This window comes from Apodemus sylvaticus, chromosome 21 (assembly GCF_947179515.1).
Source record: "Apodemus sylvaticus chromosome 21, mApoSyl1.1, whole genome shotgun sequence".
NCBI classification, from domain to species: Eukaryota; Metazoa; Chordata; class Mammalia; order Rodentia; family Muridae; genus Apodemus; species Apodemus sylvaticus.
Window position 1 is genome coordinate 48,083,012 of NC_067492.1, and position 10,902 is coordinate 48,093,913.

Genomic DNA, 10,902 nt, shown 5'->3' on the forward strand with positions numbered 1-10,902 from the left:
TACTTTTGATGCTCATTTTTGTTTTATCAATGTATTTTGGAAAACATTTAAGTATTTTTCTATAAACTGAATTAGTTTTGACCTAATGTTGGTACAGTAATCTGAGATGAATTACGTGGCACAAAGATAAGTAGTGTAGACCTGTCTTCAGTGCTAAATGGAGACCTGACGGTCAGGGCACAGGTGTCTGCTTCCGCCTTGTAGTGACAGTGGCTTAGGGCACTGGACTTAGTGCTCAGGCAGCTTCTCTCCGGCTGCTGTGATGGTTTTGTACGATGGTGACTTGGGAAGAGGGTTTATTTTCATGGCAGGGACGATGTGGTGGTAGGAGCATAGAGGAGTTGTCATATTTCAACAGGAAGCAGAACATGAAATGGGATGGGACTGTGAGGCCTTAAGGACCACAGGGATTACCGGGGTTCTACCTCCTAAAGGAGCCATAACTCTCCCAGATAGTACCACCAGCTGCGACCAAATTTGAACACATGAGTCTATGGGGTTTTATGTGAAAACCACAACCTTAGTTGAAGGGAGAACATTGAACCGCTGAATTATTGGTATTTGGAGAAATTTGGGCTACAGTTTCTACATCTTTGTTTTTGTAAGGACAGCAGTAGGTAGAGCAGGACATGAGCTATGCATGGAAGCCAGAGGACCCCTGGCTTTATAGGAAAAGGCTTTCCGTGTCCTCCAGTCCAGAGGAGTGCATCGCAGGAAGGTCAGGGCACTCTAGGAAACCTGGGCAGCCTGGCAGGTGAGACAGGCATATGGATGCTGAAGTTCTTTAAAGATGAGCCCCTAATGAAGAGTTTCTTAGAGCGTGGCCTTCTAATATGGAGCCTGTGCAGCTTAGGTGAAACACAGGGAGACATAAGACCTGAGAAACAAGCTGTTAGAGTTAGCCTGCCAGAGCAACATTCTAGGGGGGCCACTGCTGAAGAGGATCAGAAGGGGAAATTGGTGTGATGGCATCCCCCCTCACACCCCGCGCCCCTGCCACCCGGGTCTTAGATTACACAGTAGTTATTTTGTTAGAGGATTTAACACCATGGTTAGGATCCTGGAGATTGTCTGCTTCATTCCCAGGATGGGTTCTAGAAGCATAAATAACCCATCTGTGGCCATGCTTTCTGAGGTAGGTGGGAAAGAACAGGGACACTGAGACTACTGCCCTGAATTCAGTCTCTCATCCTACATGGTGAAAAGACAAACTGATTTCTGCAAATTGTCTTCTGATGTGTGTCTGTGTGTGTGTGTGTGTGTGTGCTGTGCATGCGCGTGTGCCCATGCATGTGTACTCCTCTTCCCCTTCCCTCATGTTCTACAAGAAGGTTCATTGATCATCCTTCAACAAAGCCATAGAGACATGCACAAGTGACAAAGTTTAGAAAGCTCTCTCTAGGTCAATCTCTACCAGGGAAACGTAGAGCTCAGTGTGTTGATGGCTCATCAGACAGAAACTAGTGGCTAAATGGTGTGCCCGATTACCAAAAGTCAGGGATTCAGTATAATGACTGCTGAGACAAGAACAGCCAACACATAGTCTGCAGGACTAGGAGGGTTAGTACAACAGAAGCCGAGTGGCCAAACAGAAGGGAACATCGAGAGGAAAACCACTTGTTTTAACAGACAAAACTGAGGGTAAGAAGTGAGGTGGTGGTTCCCTGTTACCACTCTAGTAGGAGGTGGTTCAGCTCATGAACAAAAAGTGCTCAGTTGCTTCTTGTCAAGTACCTGGTCATAGTAACGATAAGTAAAGAATCTGCCACCCCAATACCAAAGTTTATAAATAAAAATCTTTTAAGTTCTAGTATCTTTCAGACAGATGCTGTACCAACATTGATAAACTGTTTCAGTGAGAGTGTCATCACAATGGAGGACTTTTTGCTACATTTAAACTTAATTTTTTTAATTTTTTTTTTATTTTTTACTGGATTTGTAGAAGTGAGTAGAGGCCCCCTGACTGTGTTAGGTTTTTTTTTTTTTTTTATCATTTTGACAAAATGCCTGAGATACTCCATTGATGAGAGCAGAGGCTTTTGGCTCATGGTTTTGGAGGCTCTGGTCCATGGATGGGTTGCCTTGTTGCTTTGGGGTCTGCAGAGAGGCCGAACATCATGGCAAGCATATATGATTGAGCAAAACCTTAACTCAGGACTTGGAAGCAAAGGAGAGAAAGGAGCTGAGGTCACACTTTCTCTTCAAGGCTACTTTCCCAATAATATAAAGACTTGTCTGTACCTCTTAAAAAATTCTACTATCCCAAAAAGTACCATCCTGAGAGACAAACACATGGGCCTTTGGGAGATATATGGTGTCCAAATTATAGAACTATTCTCATGTGCCCTCTTCACTGTAGACAGGGCTCATAAACAATGTGTCACCAAGTTTACACCATAAACAAAGTGTCACATCACCAATGTGATAGCAGAACACGGTGTTTTAGGGATAAGGATGCAGAGATGGCAGTCTTCATATCTACATATCCGTACTTCTGGGTACTGGTTTCTGAGAATTTTGTGTCCTCAGGAGGAGACCTTGGGTAGAGGGTCCAGTCAATGCCCTTTTTATTAAGAACTATGCCTCCACTTCAATATTTGTAGCTCTTTATGTCCATGGTGTGAAAGACAGCTGAGAACTCATTGTCATGGCGGGGATAAATGACTAGCCACCAGAAGGAAACACAGACCTGGCAGAGCAATTTGAGAGTGTCTCAGGGTATTCTTGGGCTTTCTAAGGATGCCTATGGATTGCCATGGTAGACATGGCCAAGGTATCCATCCGTGAAAGGCATAATGCCTAGATCCTATACAGATGAAGGCTTGAGTCATGATACCAGGTAAGCCACCAAAATCAACTGACTTGGGAGCCACAAGGCAGCTTCTGGGTTGGCTGCAGCTGCTGAGTGCTGTTCTGAATGAACGTAATGTAGTGTTTAGATGACATGTTTTGGTTCAGCGTGGCTCAACTCTGACAAATAACTATTAAGTTAATACCCTTATCCAGGATCTAATCACAGTCACTGAAGTACATGAGCAAATATATTTTACTCCTCTGCATTTTGTGTTTGGTTTGGCAAACTCTTTTCTTGGAATAGGGTATTGATGTATTTGAATTATTGTATTGATGTTTTTGAGGATAACCTTCATTACTCACCCATAAGCTTCTGCTCCTGTATAATATATTAGTTCTTTTCAGAAAGTGCATAGAGCAAATAAATAGTGGATACTATGGTCCTTCACGCCAAGGTAACCCTGGTTACTTATTTGCCTAATGAGAACTATTCAGAGGACAGAACAATATGTCAAGTTCTAATCATATTTTGTGGGATCAGAAGCTCTACAGTGATAAATCAGACATATTGAAAATTCTTCATAATGATTTAGAGCAAAAACAATGTACATTTATGCAAGGGGGTTTTGCTAAAGAGATTTTGCGAAATGGCAAAGTAATATACTTGTGCCATGGCTAACTCATAATCTAATGTGTGCAGCAAAGAACCAGCTGCATTTTTGCTTTAAACCAAGGTAAGGGTTCAGATAGCATTTGCCACACACCTATTGCCAAAATAGAAATGAAAAGTTTAAAGCTAAAGGAGGCATCACTGAGTCCTTAGGGCTTGACAATGAGAGGCAATACAAAGCAAAGGCCGGCTACTGTTTCCTCCCCTTCTCTCCTCAGACTTGCTCCTCTGGGGTTGCGCATTCAATAAGGGATTTTCCAAGGAAAGAGGCATCCATGGATAGGAGTCACTAACACCAGGCCAACTCTATGCCCGATAAAAAGTACAAGAAAACAAAACAAAGCAAAGCAAAAGATGCAGAAGGGTACAAATGAAATTTAGGGCAACTAGGAAAAACTCTATTAATCCAGAAATAGAAGGGTGAGCCACACGTGGGGAAGCTAGACAGAGACCAAAAGAAACAATCTTACAATTATTAATGTTTAAATGTCTGAGTGAACATATATTTGTGTGTGTGTGTGTGTGTGTGTGTGTGTGTGTGTGAGTGAGTGAGTGTATGAGAGTGCTGTATCTCCTAGAGGTGCAGTTAACACATGATTGTGAGCCTCCTGGCATGGGTGCTGGGAACCAAACTTGAGTCTTCCGAAGAGCAGCATGAGCCCATTAAAAACAAAATTTTAAAAAGTGTATTCGTTACTTTTCTGGGTTACTAGGATCAAATACATGACTGGCAGCAACATGAGAGAGGGGCTTATTTTGGTTTATGGTTTGAAGGTCTAGCCCATCAAGGTGTGAAACAGCCAGCTATGGTAGCAGGAGCCTTAGGCGCTCACTCACAGGTGGGCTGGAGTATGGGGAAGCAGGAAGCAGGGAGAGACCTGTGGGGAGCAAGGATTATAACACAGGAACGCCCACCCCCATCTTGACCCACTTCCTCCAGCTAAGCCCCACCTCCTCCTGACATTTCTTCCAACTGAGCCCAACCCCCAAAAAGGTTTTGCAATGGTTTTGCAACATTATAAGAAGAGGAGCAGGTGTTTAAACACATCAGCCTGTGGTGTTTCACCACATCCAAGCCGTTAAAATAAGGAAATCTAAAATGTGTTTCCTAAACTCATAAATCCTTTTAAAGACCTGCTGTGGGGACTACATACCTCTTAGTCACACTTGTTCCAGTCAGTATTTTTGAGAAGCCATTTGTATTTTGTAGACATTACTGTAATTTTTTACTCTAAATCGATAATACTATTTCCATTCAGTTCTATTTACTCAAAATGATTCTTGGCTTTTTCAGAAATGAAGTACAATAATGTTTGAAGAGTTGAGATTTGTAATCTTTTGAAGATAGTTGTGTAGAATTATGAAAGGAAATTTTAAAAAGAGATCTCAATACCTTTAGAATTAATGACGTTCAAAACTGACTTTAGAGGTGCAATACATTTTTTCATGAAATAACTGATGTTTATATGTATTTTGCTGACTTATATTTTAAAAATCTATGATCAAATCATGTGTCAAATCTTGCATTTGTGACTTTTTTTTTTAAAGATAAGCTCTCTGTAGCTGTGGGTGACTTTGAGCTTGAAAATCTGCCTTCACATTCCAGGTGCAGGGGGTATAGGTATGGGCCACCACTCTGGAGTGATTTGTCACTTCCTGTTTTATTTTTAAACTGTTAACAAAATGTTATTACCCAAAGGTTGTCATATAATTGGATACTTCTCTCCTTTGTACACAATCATTCCTACCCTCCACAGAAAAGGCTGCTTCTGAGCTTCTCATGTGGTGACAGCTCTACAGTGTATTCAAAAATACAAAATAAATTATCTGTACGTATGGACCATGACAGCAGTAAGCCATTATATATTGTCAAAGGAAACCAGTGACTGATGCTTACAGTGATCAGCCTGCCTTCTTTCCAGTCATTTTCTCCAGGTGACTTCTCTGACGGTGTCAGTGAGAAACCTGCCTTGAACTTCCTTTCACAGTTCATTGATAAGGGCAGTAGTAGTCTAGAACTTAGAACATGCCACCTCTCATACCCTCTCCCATTCTACCCATTGCACCCACTCCAGGGTCCTTCTCTTTTTTAGGAATTTCTGTCACTACAGCTTTGGCTGTAGTTAGCAAGGAGGCCAGCCCAGCAGTGTCCAGTAAGTCAGTTCTTATAACCTTTGTTGGATTAATGATTCCCTTTTCCACCACGTTCACAAAAATCTCAAATCATGGCGTCATAACCAACTTCTGAGGAACTCTGCAGAATTTTCTCAACTATCAAAGATCCTTCAACACCTGCATTCTTAGCAATCATCTTTGCAGGAATTTTGAGGGCTCTTTTTAATAATTTCTGTACCCATTTTCTAATCTTCATTAGCAGGTTTTAATGAATCCAAGGCTGGGATGCACGGAAGCAGACGGAAGCAGAGTGCAGCCCCCCTCCTAGAACAATACCTTCTTCAACAGCTGCTCTTGTAGCACTGAGAGCACCTGTAACTCTTGTCTTTCTTCTCAGTCACTTCAACATCACTTGTCCCTCCAACCTGCAATACAGCTACTCCAACTGGAAGTTTAGTAAGTTGCTCATTCAGCTTTTACCTTTTGTGTTCACTAGTGGTGATGTCTAGCCGCTCAGTGATTTCTTGAATATGTTTGTCAATGTGAGCTCTGTCACCTTTTCCTTTCAAAAGCATGGCATCATCTTTGGTGACAATGACCTCTCCAACTTTTCCTGAGTCATGAGCTTAAACATCTTCAAGACTTAGATTCAACCCCTCTCCTCCAAATACTGCACCACCAGTATCAATAGCCATATCTTGTAGCTGGTTCTTCTATTGTCCCCAAGCTCTGGAGCTTGACTGCTACAACCTGAAGACTGACATTTAGCCTGTTCAAAACCAGTGTGCTTAGAGTTTCTCTGTCAACATCTTCAGTGATTCTGACCCAGGGCTTCTGACGAGCGTTAGCAATTTCAAGAGGACTGAACACTAGAAATTTTCTTTTCACTAAACAAAACATAGGCATCTTGGAATTCATGCTTGACCTTTAGATGTGTTAATAAAATGCAAGGAAATAAATCCTTTATCAAACTTCACTCCTTCCATAATTTCTAGATCATCATTCAGAGATTTTCTATCCTTCACTGTCATGACACCCTTTTCCCCAACCCTTTTCATTGCATCAGAAATGATGTTTCCAATGGGTTTGTCTCCATTTGCAGGAATTGTAGCAACCTGAGCCATTTCTTCAGGGGTTGTCACAGGTTTAGATTGTTCTTAAATTTAGCAATTACAGCATCGGCAGCTAACATCACACCTCTCTGGATTTCCACTGGATTAGCCCCTTTTGCTGATCTTCTCAAAGCCCTCCTTGGCAACAGACCATGTCAGAACAATGGCAGTGGTGGTGCCCACCCTCTTCCTTTGTGTTATTGGCAACATCCTGAACAAATTTAGGTATTTACTGAACAAGTTTTTGTATTTATCCTTTAAATCAATTGACTTTGCGACGGTGACCCCATCTTTTGTTACTTTGGGACTTCCCCAACTCTGTTCAATAACCACTGTTCTTCCTTTTGGCCCCATTGTAACAGCTACAGCATCGACTGAAAGGTCTACACCGTGAAGCACTAAAGCTCGAGCATCCACACCAAACTTGACATATTTGGCATAGGCCCAAGTGAGATGAGGAACCAGTGCCCAGGACGCTGGTCTCATCTGGCGAGAGCACAAGGCAAGGCAGACCCGAGGGAGATTTGTTACTTCTACAATATTAACGTCGTTTCCTCATTCATAAAGAAGCTGTGGTGGCTTGAATATGCTTGGCCCAGGGAGTGGCACTATTTGGAGATGTCAGTTTGTTGGAGTAGGTGTGGCCTTGCTGGAGGAAGTGGGAGTGGGCTTTGAGGCTCCTATGCGCAGACTCCACCCAGTGTGGAATGAGAGTCTCCTTCTGGCTGCCTTTGCATGAAGATGTAGAACACTCAGCTCCTTCTCCAGCACCATGCCTGCCTGCATGCTGCCATGTTTCCCACCATGATGATAATGGACTGAACCTTTGAAACTGTAAGCCAGCCCTAATGGAATGTTTTTCTTTATAAGAGTTGCCTTGGTCATGGTGTCTTTTCACAGCAGTAAAACCCTAATTAAGATAGAGGGAACAACAGAAAAAATGTTAAACTATAAAATAAATCTGAATTTTGGGTGATTTTTTGGGGGGTTATAGTATATGAAATTTTCATAATTAAGTTTTTGATCTTGCAGAAGACATGACCCTGATTGAAAAGTCTACTAAGCCAATGCTCTGCTGTGAATGTGTGTGTGTGTATGAGTGTGTGAATGTGTGTGTTGTATGTGTGTGAGTGTGTATGTGTGTATATGGTATATGAGTGTGCGTAGTATGTGTGTGTATAGTATGTGTAGTGTGTATGAGTGTGTGTGGTGTATGATTAATTATGTGCATAGTAAGTGTGTTGTATGTATATAATGTGTGTAATATGAATGTGTGTAGTATATGAGTGTGTGTGTGGTATACGTATGTGTATGTGTTTGTATGTGGTGTATGTGTATGTATTTGTGTGTGGTATATGAGTGTGTGTGTTGTATGTGTATGTGCATAGTATGTGTGTGGTGTGTGTGTGTAGTGTGCATGCATATGTTTGTGTGTGGTATATGAGTGTGTATATAGTGTGTGTATAATGTGTGTGTGTCGTATGTGTTTAGTGTGTATGTGTGTGTGTGTAGTTTGTGTGTTGAATGAGTGTGTGTGTGTGTGTGTGTATTGCAAGATACTGATTTCAGCCTGATATGGTGCAGCTGACATCAGATTTTTACTTGCAACTGCTATGTTATTACATGCAGAAATCTGTTTGTATTCGTACTGGCTTTAAATTTTGGGGCATGAATATATGCAGTATATGCATGTGTACACATGTGTATGTGTGCATACTTGTTTTCTTCATAGGTGTGTGAAATCCAGAAGTTAACTCTGAGTGCTTTCCCTCTTGCTCTCCACCTTACTTTTTTTTTTTTTGAGACAGAAGCTAGAGCTGGCCACTTGGGGTAGACCAGCTAGCCAGCAAGTTCTGAGGATCTGTAGGTTTTTAGCCCTCAGTGCTGGTGTTACAGGTGTGTATAACCATGGCCACCTCTTAAATGGATGTTGGAGACTCAAACTCAGAGCCTCGTTTGTGCAGCAAGTAGATTACCGGCTGAGCCCTCTGTCAGTCTGTGACTCTGTTAGGCTATCTCTGTTTCTCTTTTCCTTTTCTCAGATCTTTTTTATTTTTATTATTATTTTTCAAAACTTTAGGTACCTCACAGCTCAATAGCTACTCTGAGTCTTCACTGTCCTTGGAAGTTATTTCTGCTCTTTATTTTGAATTATAAAGTATTTAGTGTTCAGGCTGATAAACATTAACACGTGTATACCCATAAAGTCACCACAATAGTCACTCCCCAAACTTTCCTTCAGTTTTATGCTTATTACAAGTAAAGCTTCTGTGACTGTGTCTGCCTTCCACTCTTTGGAGTGGAAAGACTGGGTGATGTAAAACAACAGAAGCAACAGCAACGGAAACAGCAGCAGCAGCAGCATCAACAACAGCAACAACAACAGCAGCAGCAACAACAGCAGCAGCAGCACCAACAACAGCAGCAGCAACAACAGCAGCAGCACTAACAGCAGCAGCACCAACAACAGCAACAACAACAGCAGCAGCAACAACAGCAGCAACAACAACAACAGCAGCAGCAACAACAGCAGCAGCAGTAGCACCACCAGCAGCAGCAGCAGCACCACCACCAGCAACAACAGCAGCAGCAGCAGCAGCAACAACAGCATCAATAACAATAGCATCAGCAACAACAACAGCAACAACAACATCAACAACAACAGCAACAACAACAGCAGCAGCAACAACAACAGCATCAACAACAACAATAACAACAGCATCAACAACAGCAACAAGAACAACAAAAGTAACAACAGCATCAACAACCTGTCCAGTCACACTTAAAAACCAATCACTTTACATGTCAAGGTCCTTCTTGTTTTCTCCTTAACACTTGGTATATATTTTAAAAATTTTCACCTACTAATATTGCTGTATTATGGTTAATTGAATCCTTAATGATTATTGAACAAAGTCCTTCATATTTGTAATATTCTCTGATTTGGAATAGACAGTCCCACTTTCTATTGATTAGTTTAATGTGGCTTACTGCCATTTGAAAACTTTTTACTTTTTCTTTACAGTGTTCAGGATTGAAGCACGAACTCATGCCTGCCTATTTAGCCACATCGCTAGCCCCAATCTTTTACGTTTAGCCTGCTGCATGTACATATTTAAAGTGAGCTTCTTGCACACTGTATGATAGTTGGATGTTACATTTTAAACATTTTTATGGTGTGTGTGTGTGTGTGTCTGTGTGTGTTTGCATTTCAGCAGGCATATATGTATATGGGTGCCTGCAGATGTCAGAACAGGATGTTTGGATTCCTTGAAGCTCAGTTATAGGTGGTTTTGAGTTGCATACTCAGTGTGAATACAGAGGACCAAACTCTGGTCCTCTGTTAACAGGAACAAATATTTTAACCCACTGAGTCATCTCTCCTTTCCCGGACAGTATGTTTTTATTTGGTCTGAAAAATACCCATCATTTACTTGGGGTGTTTAAGTCAATTACCTTTGATATGACCGTCATGTAGTTAGACTTACATTTATTATCTGCCTCTACTTTTCAACTTATCCCATCTCTCTTATGTTTCGTTGTGCTCTTTTTCTGATGTTTTTAGATAATTGCAATTTTTAAGCTTCTATTTTCTATCTTTTACTGGCTCTGGCTATGATGGGCTGCCCTGCCTCGGAGTTTGCTTGTAGCAAACGCAGTTCACATCTCACAGCTCTTGACGTCTTACCTTACCACTTCTGGCACTGGGGGTGTAAGACCCTTCCACTAAATTCTTTCCCCAGTTAATCCCTCCTGATCTTGTAATGAGATTCCTAGCTGGATATAAGACTCCCGATGATTCACTTCTTTCTCCCACCTCAAGGTGGCACCCGTGCTCCACATGGATTCACTGTTGGCTGTACTCTGATCTGGCCAGCACAGTTTATTAAAGCACAGGCTCTGGGTTGGGGTAATTGCATGAGTCCCCTTATTTATTACTTAACTCTTAGAGATCAGTGTCCCCTTTATTACTTCCCATCTTGAAAACTGTCACTTCATATGTCCTGTCCTGTTGTTTCTTGCCAATGAAAAGGAAATCTTTTTGCTGCTGCGCCATTCTACCTGTAGAGGAGAACACAGCCCAGATGCATTTTAAGACAAACTAGATTGTTTTCTAAATTATGTACCTTTCTTCCCACCTCTCTAGGCACTGTTTTACCATTTTGAGTCTACCAAATAAAAGGTGTATGGCAAAATCCAATTTACAACACG

General features: G+C 41.6%; 1 pseudogene; it reads right to left on the reverse strand.

The window, feature by feature from the left end:
- Positions 1-6,262: 6,262 nt before the first annotated feature.
- On the reverse strand, positions 6,263-10,164 carry LOC127671591 (60 kDa heat shock protein, mitochondrial-like; annotated as a pseudogene).
- Between the last annotated feature and the right edge of the window lie 738 nt (positions 10,165-10,902).